We start from the raw sequence: 11,194 nt of genomic DNA on the forward strand, positions 1-11,194 counted from the left end.
TCTCGGGAACATTAAAAGGAATATTAAAAAGTGCTAGTCCATAGCAGATTCAGATCCTGCTATAACCAAGGGTCACATTTGTGACACCTGGAGCCTCACAATACCAGTCAGGTGCTTAACTACTACACAATGCCATACCTTTTTATATTTACTTATTAGCCCCTTTTTGTTGAGCACATCTATGTATGAATTTACAGTACAGTATCATGCCCAGATTTCTCCTTTATTTAACATTTGGACTAGGATACAGCAATTTCAATTATTAATGTAGTTTTTCAATATTGAGAACATTCTTAATTCAACCTGTAAGATGCTGAGTGTGTCATTATTTCTATCTTTTACGGGGTGGGCAGTAATTGCCCTTCTGTTAATTTTTTCCTTAGACAGTGAGCAAAAGTAACAAAGGCACGAGTAGATTATCATCCACTGAAAAAAATATATATTTACATTTCTGACATAGAGTGTGTTTACAGCTGTTGCAAGTTTGCTTTGAGAATCTGCTGCTGTAAACTGGCTTCTGGAGCACAATATCCACATGCAATCTTCCTGGCCTGTATGGGCAATCATAGCACTTCATTGTCCAGTGCTATCATTACAATATTGTTATCATCTGAGCTTGAGTCTGACACTTTCTCTAAGACCTTTCAAATAACCCCTTTACTAGGCTTCAGTACCAAACCATTCAGGGCAAATCTCTGCTTTGTGCTTGTCAGCCTTAATAGACTGGATGTCACTTTTGCCTGTAAAAAGTGCCCGCTCTTCAGCTGTCAGTCAGTCCTTGCGGTGTCAGCCGAGAGCGTGGCTGGAGCTGCTGGATTAGAGGGTAGTTACCACAGCTGTCAGATTACTGACAACCTGACACCCACATCCCCAACTTCCTTTGACTGTATTTGGTTTCCATCTCGCTCCTTGGACCTTTCTTAAGGTGGATCCCCTATGCTCAAGTTAAACAATGTTGCAGCCAGCTAGGAAAGTTTTATTCTTGTCTCCAACTCTGCTTTCAGCCTGGTTTGTCTTTTGTAGACCACACTGTCAAAGTGTTTTACAGAAAACGTTGCTAATTTATAAGGGGAGAAAATAAATTTTCACTGGTCTCCAAGTTAGCAGCTTTTTTTTTTTGAATCATGCCTCTGTGTTTGGAGGCATTTTGGTTATTGATATCTACCTTTAGTCAAAGGTGTTGGGGAGTTTATACAGTTTTCTCCACATATTTTAAATGTACTCAACACCCTGCTCTTTCAATGCTTCTTAAGTTCTGCTCTCAAAAGGTTACATACCATGCAATTCTGTGAATAGTTTTAAATTATTTAAAGTGGTATGCATTATACCAACCATTTATAGAACCTGCCTTGTGTTTCATATTCCACAGTTGACACATATGTTTCTCCTACTTTTAGAGGATAAACTATAATGAAGCAGAAAACAAACAAACAAAAACCACACCAAAACTTACATTATTTAGGATCAGAAATAAATTCACACTCTTGGCTGTGTCTTCACTTTTGAGGGATTTAGTTTGCTTGAGTTTGTTCCATTGCTCTTACACCTCCCAAGGGACAAATCCTACAGCTCCATTCTAACCATGGCTCACCAGGGTAAATCATCTATATTCTGCCTGTAGCTGATCTCAGCCAACTAGGCTAACACAAAGACTGGTTTTACCCTATTTTCTTAGTTTTCAAAGAGAAACATCTATCTGTAATACTTCCTCTGTAGGCTTATGGAGAACTGAAAGGAAGAACACTTGACTAGGAGCCCATCCTGTGATCAAAGCCCAGACAGAAAGCTCGACAAAATTTGTACTCAGATGTTCCTTGCCTGTATTTAAAATCTAAACTTCTCTGTAGAAAGGGTCAAACTCTTCAACAATATTTTTAGTTATTTATTTCAAGATAATTGCAATGTGTCATTTAAGCCTAGCCATTATATTTTTATCTCCTTGTATACAAATCTCATGGAAACAGTTCCATGCAGTGGAGAAAATGTGGTGATGCATCATTAACACTTAATACTGTGGGGTAACCTATATCTTAGCATACATAAAATGGAAAGTATCCAGACTATATAGAAACACTGTTCTCCCCATTTCCATTCTTCCTGATTGCACATTCATTGTTTGGGTTCTTGCAGTTTAAATACACTTGGGTGCATTGCCCCAAAAAACTAATGTGATATTTTCAATAGCTGCTGAATAAGCACAAACCAAATAGCTTTTTCTAGAAAGATCAGAGAACAGGAACACAACACGAATTATTTTGCCCAGATGAAATCTGACTGATCCATTGTCTCAATTTTTAATTTGCAATTCTTCTGTAAGATTGCAAACACAAATTACTTCTTTTTTGAAAAATCTAAAACATGAGATGGCTTATACCTAATGAGCTTTACAGAGATACTATTAGCTCCTCCATAAACAAGGCCACTTCAATTTTACAATTAAATTTGAATTTTTGTTTAGATAGAAACTACATTATGATGCATGAACTTTGCTACCTTTTCACATTTCTTTTCCATCTTTTCTTTCATATTACATTTCATGCTTGTGTAGCTATTGCCTTGCAAGGCAGACAGATGAGATTATGGATACTCCACACCTCATCTAAACTCACTATTCAGAAAGGCAGGCAGCAATGGTTTTCTCTCTGGAACCAGGAGGTGAATCTTCCAGACACCGGGGCGCACCAGTGCCACCACCTCGGTGCGAGGCAGCCTGGATCAGCGGCAGCAGGGCTGGCACAGCCAGCACAGGCGAGCCCTGGGCCAGCCACTCTCTGGGTGGTACTGCCCTGTGGGCAGCCACCGTGGCAGCTATGAGGACACAGGTAATTATCTGTGTGGAACTTAATGGCAGTCTGCTTGTGAGGAGGGCAGCTAAGGGAAGCTGATAGGGTCAGAAGTTCAATATCTTACTAAGCTGCTTTCATTAACAGACTGATTTCTGGTTTGTTATCACTATATATAGCAAAAACAAATAAGCAACCAAACATGGACTCTTGCTGTGTTTGTCACATCTTTTTCCAATTCGTATGAACTGCCACCTCAAAACACAACTGGATAGGCTTTAATTTCTAAATCTTGCCATTGTTCCAGGTGCCTTTATACTTCTTCCCAAGTTCCAGACACTCTACTCAGTTCTATGATGGGGCTTTGCCATATTGCAAATAAACACAATACCTAGGAAGAACTTCAGGATCTGATCCTTTGTTCTTATCGTAAAAGATAGAGTACTGGCATTTCCCAGCCACATTTCTGGCACATGACATTTTCCTGTGAAATCATTTAAGGGGAAAGACAGAAAATACCTCCAAATTAGTGACAAGAGTTCAAGAACATGCATAGGGTGTTGTTTTTCTTTTGCCCATGTCTATCCCAAATGAGCCAACTGTATTTAAATATATTTAAAATATTTCTTTTAAAACTAGAGGCTATCTCAATACACTGCACTGTAGTATATTTTTAAGTGAAAAGAAGATCATAAAAATGCATTATTAATTCATTTCAGCTGAACAACTCTCAGAAATGTCATACTTAAATCTATTTGCAGAAATTAACGTATAATATTACCCAGTAGATACTAAGGCATAATTCACAGTTGTGGATAAATCCCTGTTTGAACAGATGGGCTGAAATGTTGGGACATCAAGCTGAATAATTTGGGTACCTCCCAAGTAACCTCCATAACCATGGGTGTGTTGTTATTTTTCTTTCTCACTGCCAGGTACAGTTAGAGAGCAAAATCCAACAGTGCTGTTCCATCCTCCATGCTGGCACCTGGACAATATTCAGGATTAACTAAAGGAAAGAGCACTGCAAATGACAGCCACACCTTCAACCTTCACCTTCCAGATGTGAGGTGAGGAAGTATCACATCTCCTGTATGACAAGCCCTCAAACTCAACTGGAGGCACGTCCCTCCTCTGCTCAAGAACTTTCAGGGAATGTGTGGCAGGATGAGGGGCTGCAGGTACTCACGATACAGTTGGCGGAAAGTGTGTCATGCCGCTGCGTCACAGAGTGGCTGGAGCCATAGGTCACCTGGAGGCTGATGAGTGGGCCTCTCCCCACGGAGCAGTTCAGCAGTAGGGCTGCCTCCACCGGCATCCACGGAATGCAAAGCGGGAAGGGAGCTGACCTCCATTGTCTCTGTGGAGGTGCAGTGCCAGGCTTGGTCACACACAGAAACAGGAAGGCTCTCACCTCATCTCCAGAAGTTCTCTTAACTTCTACCTCTTCCTGATCATTATCTTCCTGCAGGAGTGGAAAGCTCTGAGGAGAGACCCCAACACTACAGTGAATGGGATTGCTGCTGCCACAGACAGGATGGCACAATCACACCTTGGCTTCCCAAGGAGCCCAAGGAGAAGCCTAAGAGGAAACAATTCTTTTCAGTCCTTGGAGGAGTAAGCACCTCAGAAAAATCATACCTTTCTTTGGTGACAGCAAGGACCAGGCTTATATTCTAGAGCTAAAAAAAAATTATTTGTTAAGAATCATCTACTGTGCTCAGGAGTCAATTTTAAGCTTTAGTATCCTGATTTACAGCTCTTTAGCAATGCCCAGTGTATATTTCATTTGCAGAACAGCACAGGTAAGTATAACATTAACAGATTGCTTTCTAAATTTCTTTCTCTCTTTTTTAATAAAGGTTTGTGAGTTACAGAAGTGCAAAATGCTTTAAACCTCTTAATTTGTTTTGTTTACTTCTGTAGCTTAAAAAACAGCCAATTGTTTTTAATTGGTTTAAAAAAAAATTGCTCGAGGCAGAAACCTGGAAAACCAATCTTCTGTCTGGAGTAAATTTTTACAGCTGCCTTTTAAACCTCTGAAAATAGGGTTTATAATGGAAGTGCTGACACAACCTTATCTACAATATATCAGTGTGAACTGTACCGCTATAATAAGCAGTTATTATGTATGTGTGAAAATAATGAGAGCCAGTGTCTGAAGAGAGTTAATGTAAAATGCTAAGCAATTGTGGTTGGTTGCACAGTATAGGTTAATATTCTTTCATATAGCTACACTTTTCCCCCTTTTGTCCTCCAGAACTCCTAATGAAAATTCTGATACCTGACGGTAATGATAAGCAGCCATTCACACATCCTTTGTGTCAAGGCTAGAGCATTAATGCTTTCCTTCATATAACATTTTGCATAGCCTAAAGCATCTATTAAAATCCTTTGTAAAATTCATGAAACAAAAGTGGTGGGTTGAGTCTAGTGGGAGAGCAAGTAAGCTGCTTATTAGCAAAAAGTCAAAAACACAGGGCCAATTACAGATCTGAACAAGAAAGGCTACAGAAAGCATGGGGAGTAATTCTTTCTTCAGCCCAATGGGCTCAAGTGAGAGGCAACCTAGATAAAAATATAGCAAATATTCTAAGCAGTAATTAAACTAAAATGTTTGGAGTTTAGAAATAGCTCTATAACAACTGAAGGATATGCTCAAGTAAAACAATTGTCTGGTCTCACATAGATTCTAAATTGGAAGGATTTAAGACTGCTCCCTAAAGGAATGACTAAGGGGTAGCCAAGAAGAGCTGAGAGCTCAGGAGATATGTAAAAAAATCTGTTTGGTATTTCAAATACTATAAATTAGATAAAAAAAAACGAGCTTTTCTACTGAACAAGCAACATAAAACTGAATAAACCACAATAAGATTGCCCTTTTTCTGTTATAAACTTTACATTAAGCCTGTCATGTTCGATGACAGCCTAACAGACCTCATTCTTTACCCTTTGGAATTTGAAAGATTGGCAGATGTCGTGATTTCCTTAACACAAAAGACCTTGCAGATAATGTTCACCACACATACTTTTAGTTTGAAAACTTCACATCCTTCCAGAATCATCAGGTAAAATTTCCAAGCAGAACTTGAGATTTTTCTCTGGTCAATAATTGTTTCTGACCCTGAGGAAAATATTTTATTGACAAAGGAAAAACGTGACATGGGCAGCAATTTTTATTATTTGCTTTACTAGTCCAAACATGCCCTTACATTCATAATAATGAGCTGCTTTGCACAAAACAGCTCTTTATTATGAACAGAGGGGTACAATATTGTTAAGTAAGCTGAGTCAAAGCAGAGCTAGTTGAGGCTAGCTCTGAACTGAAAGCAGTTTTCCCTTTAAAACATCCCTCTTACCCTTTAAAATCTTTTGAAAAACCACACACAGTTATTTTTTAAAAATTGGAATGTGGTAAGAATCACAACTAGCATTTTCTAACACTTGGTTAGTAAAGTTTGTGTGTTGTTATTCATTTACTTTTCAATGTAAGAATTGTTCCAAGATGTTCTGTGAGTCAGGGTCATTATGCAACTTCTTAGGGGGTCATGCTTTATTCCTGTGAATCTGGGAGAGAATTTAACACCTATTTAAAACAAGGAAATCCTGGCCCTGCACTTTTGCAGCCAAGCAGTATCAAAATGCAGTGGAGCTGCTGTGCCATATGGTGGGAGGGAAGGAGGGAGGCAGAAGAAAAGCTGCAGAAGCTTCTGGAGCCTGCCCCATGCACTCACCCTCCTGAGGAGGAGTCTGGGGGAGGCCAAGGCAAGGGCAGTGGCAAGTCATGGGCTCCCCTTGCTCTGGGGTCAGGAGCACCTCTGCACGTGGGAGAGCTGCCGTGCCACCCTCTCCTGGAGGGCAGGGCTGTGAGAAGGATGGCCAGCAAGTGCCCTGGATTTCAGGAAGGGTCATGATTTCATCCCTCCTGCTGTTCATTAAGACATGCCTTAAAGATGTGTTCTTAAGCAGAGAGCAACAGCAAAATTCAAGTTCCTTTTGATTCAGAAGCTGGCAAAACATACTAATGTAGCATAATCAATTAAAGAAATTGTAATATGTCTTTCTTAGTCAATAGCTATAATAAAATAATCCATTTCTATTTCTAATACATTTTACTAGAGAGATTTGGTGCCCTCAGGTTTTCAAAAAGTGAAGGCTTTTTTTAAAATTGTATCCCAAGTAGTCATATAGCAGTTTAGCTACTACCTCAAACATAGAACAGTCTAATTAAAAAAAATTGTTCAAGAAGCATATAGCATGGATGACATAATTGCATTAGAATAAGGAAATCAATTGAGCCAACCAGCCTTTCACTCCAACTAGCCATTCACATACATTAAAGTCATTATGTTGATTGAGTAGCATAGATATGACTAAAGTGTGCCAGACTTTCTATCTAAGTGAAAAAACCCACACAAACCAAATCTACAAAATTATTCCAAATATGATATCAAGAAAGTCTTGTGGTTTGTGTTTGCAAAATGAGGTTTCTTAAAATAAGAGTTAAAAAAAATACATAACACTGAACAGACAAAAGATTTCAAAGCTCTATCTCCCTGTAGTTTCACTAACATGTTAACCTACTTACAGCAATTAGTGCTTCATTAGTAAGGCTAACTAACTGTTGCTATGCCCTGTAATGATTTGCCAGGTTTTCTATATACAAGTGCATAATCAATGTTTTCCAATTACTGCAATAGTGCAACCACTATTTCAAATAAACTAGATAATAATACAAACCCATTACTGAATCTGAAATAGCAGAGGCATTTAATTGCAAGGCAGTTCTTTTCAGCTTTTAAAATTTTTCACACTAATGAAGTGTCATACAAAAAAGTTGTATTGATTTTTCCACCACATGGCTTCAACCACAAATATGTAATTATCCCTTTTATATCTAGCAAGGGGATTAAAATAATCTATAGTATATAGCCTTTACTTATCCCTGATGGGTCTAGTAGTACTTTTACCCTTTTCAAAATATGCAGCTTTTTGATGAATGAACTTTCAGTAAAATGTTGCTTTATTTGCTTCACATCTCTACTTTTTTGAAGCCGTCTAGCATGCAAGGATCAGAATTTTAAGTTTGCAGTTCTACCAGCAGCAGAGGAAAAGTAAGCCACAAAACAAGGACAAGTCTCTACTGCAGATCAGGGCCACATCACCTAATTCTGGTCTTCTTCCTCACCCCAGCAGTCCACATCAATTCAATTAAGTGCCCAGAGTCAGCATCTTGCTAGTAACACAACTTTTAATTAGTGCTTTCAAATTCTTCATGGAGCTCCTGTGTAGCACTACTGGCAGAGGGCTCCATCCCTGTGGCACAGCCTGGGCAGGGCAGCTGATCCCTCAGTTTCCCTGGAGCTCCCAGGACCTCCAGGAGCAGAGCACCCCCTGTGCCAGGAGGGCTTGGCGGCAGTGCCTCCAACAGGGACAGTGAGACTGCACCCAACACCTACAGCACTTGGGATGTCTTATTTTCTCAGCAAACTATATATACAAACTATAACAAAGGAACTACTAGATGAGACTAAGACACATGATAAAAAAGCCCTTGTTTTCATGGATGTTGTAGAGATTATTTTATTCCTCAAATACCTGGAAGGAATTCCAGCTTGATTTTACTATAGTTTCTATTAAAGAAAGTCTATGAAATGCTGTAACACAGATGGAAGCTAAAACCCCATGCAGAAAAGTTTTCATTTTTAAACTCAAATGAACACAGTTTTTACATGAAAAGGGGCCACATTCCTCACATTATTAGGACCAAAGCAGCATCTCCCAGTAACAGTTTCACTAATATGTTTATCTCTTGGCAGCTGTCAGTTCTTCCAGATATGCTGAAATTCACCAAAATTAGCTGGTCTGCTATCTTGTGGAATATATGCTTTAATGAGAAGTTTTTCCAAATCAGATATAATTGAGAAACATATACCCTTATAACTAGTTAGATATTCTAAAAATCTTATAAATATCAGTAAAAACTCTTGGATAAAATATAAAACCACAGTACAGCCATTGAATGAGAAATATTTTTGTAGAGGTAGGTATCTTTTTTCCCTTGATTTATTTTACAAGTTACCATTTGAGGGCCAAATATTGCCATCTAACTAATCAGACAGAGAAAGCTATCTAAACTTTTTACTAAAATCTAATTAACAATAAATACTTTTACCAGACCACTTTAAAAAGCTATAAGAAAAGCTAAAACTTTCAAAAACATTTTAAATATTACAAAGTATTTAATCTACAAAAGAGCAGTGCAAAGTTGAAATATTACAATGCTCATTTCTCTCTCATATGGATGCATACTATTCCTGGAAGTAAATACATGCGTCACAATAATTTTCTTCATTAGTACAATGGACTAGAAAATTCCATTTTAAACCATAATTTTAAAATTCAGTGAAACACAAAATTATGTCTCATCCATATTTAGTGCAGAATAAAACTGTTCTGTGATTTTTAACACTGCAAATCTCTGTGCTGCATTTTGTACTTTTACAAATAGGTCGGTTGCATGTTTCCCTTTTCAAAGACTTCAAAATATTATAAAATACTTCTACAGTCATCATAAAGTTTACAGAAAGACAATTCAGCATTCTTTGAATTTCTTTCTTCCTCAGCACACAGTGATAAATAAAAATTAATACATTATTCTTCTTTTATTCAAATGCCTTAGATATCAGTTACAGAGGACAATGACTAAAATTGTATGCAGAAGCAAAAAAAAAAAAAAATTCTCCTCAGAAGAATTTAAGAAAAATATACACACTCCTTGTGGAAGTGTGTTTCCAGGATAATAAAAGGCCATTACCTTGACCGTTGACATGAAGCCATCAGAGTCATATTTATTGATGAAACTTTCAGCTCCCAATCTGCTGCACTGAATGAGCATCATACAGCTGTCAGCAAAGGCAGAGCACAGAAACAGTGATAGCTTGTGACATTTTCCTTTCATAATTTATGAAAACAAAATACCTTAGAGTTTGCAGAACACCAGAAGAAAAATTTTAGAATAGCCCCTTTAAGGAAAAAGCCCATGAGATAAATATTGTAATTGTTTATCTCTATAACCAGAGAAATGTACCTGTTAGATTGATACATGCATGCAGAATTAATTGATAATGCCTAAGTAATGTACTCAATGAAAAAAAGAAATGCTGCCACACTGCAAATAATCAAAGTGAAAAAGACCTAAAATCAGAACCTTAAAGTAATGGTACTGTGAGAATGCTTTGGTGTTCTTTACAGGGAAATAAACTTTAAAACCTTTATGAAATTAATTGCATTCATAAATTTCTATAATAATTAGCATAATTTCAGAGGAAATAAGATATAATTAGATGACTATTAAAGTATTTTAAACTCAAGGTGAACATTTTTTACTATTTAAAAATGTCATTTGCACATATTAGAAACAAGCAAAGGGGAAAATATGTCATGATGTGTTGTGTATCTTCCACCTTTTCATTTTGTGTTGGTTGGATAAGCTATAAAAATGAATGTGCTTGAAGCTTCTCAGGTACCAGTACTTTTGCTCACAACTAACATAAAAAATGTTTGGATGCCAACCCCCACTATGCAGTATCCCCTTCAGGATGGATGCTGTCAGCACCAGAAAAACTCAGGAATCTTACAGCAGTCCTGCCAACAGCCCAGTTCCGGATGCTCAGCACAGGCCTCCCACTTTGGCCAGGAAATTTCCCTGGTTACAGGTTGAGGAAGCATTAAAACCCACACAGTATGCAAACAGTAAACATCCTCCCCATGTTTTTCTCCACACGCTTTTTACACACCAGCTGCCACCAGGGAGGAGACCCTATGCTCACAGTGGGATGCAGTGTCTCCCATAACATCCCAGATTAGAATAATGCATATTTTATATACACATCAATCATTCTGATTAGCTGAGACTTTCCACCTTTGAAGCTCCCAAGGGAGAGCTGTGTGCAGCTACCACTGCTTGGCAAAGCTTTGGCAGCAGTTTTGGGGAAAGAGGAGGATATCACTGAAGTGTTTATTCACCAATTCATTATACCTGCTGCACATTTTAAAACTATCCACTAGACCCAAGCAGGTGGGTTAAAAACATACTTACAGAAGACTGGGAGTGGTAAGGTTTTGTTGTGACTTCTCTCAACAGACAGGTGGTGAACACACCCGGGCCCAGCATCAGCCCTGGAAAACACCATCTCTCACAGGCAACACTTACTTTTTCTTCACCCCTCCAGAAGAGCATATGAGGAGCTTAGTGACTGCTGGGGAACAGGTGACGGTAAGCAGCTGCCAGGATTCTTTTTAAGAGAAAATGGGCAGCGTCAGTGCATCAAGCAGGCCACCCAAGTGAGTTTTGGGGCACAATACTGCCAATGGTACCATTTCCCTGTAGCAAAGTCTAAACTGCATCC

This window comes from Anomalospiza imberbis, chromosome 7, assembly GCF_031753505.1.
Source record: "Anomalospiza imberbis isolate Cuckoo-Finch-1a 21T00152 chromosome 7, ASM3175350v1, whole genome shotgun sequence".
NCBI classification, from domain to species: Eukaryota; Metazoa; Chordata; class Aves; order Passeriformes; family Viduidae; genus Anomalospiza; species Anomalospiza imberbis.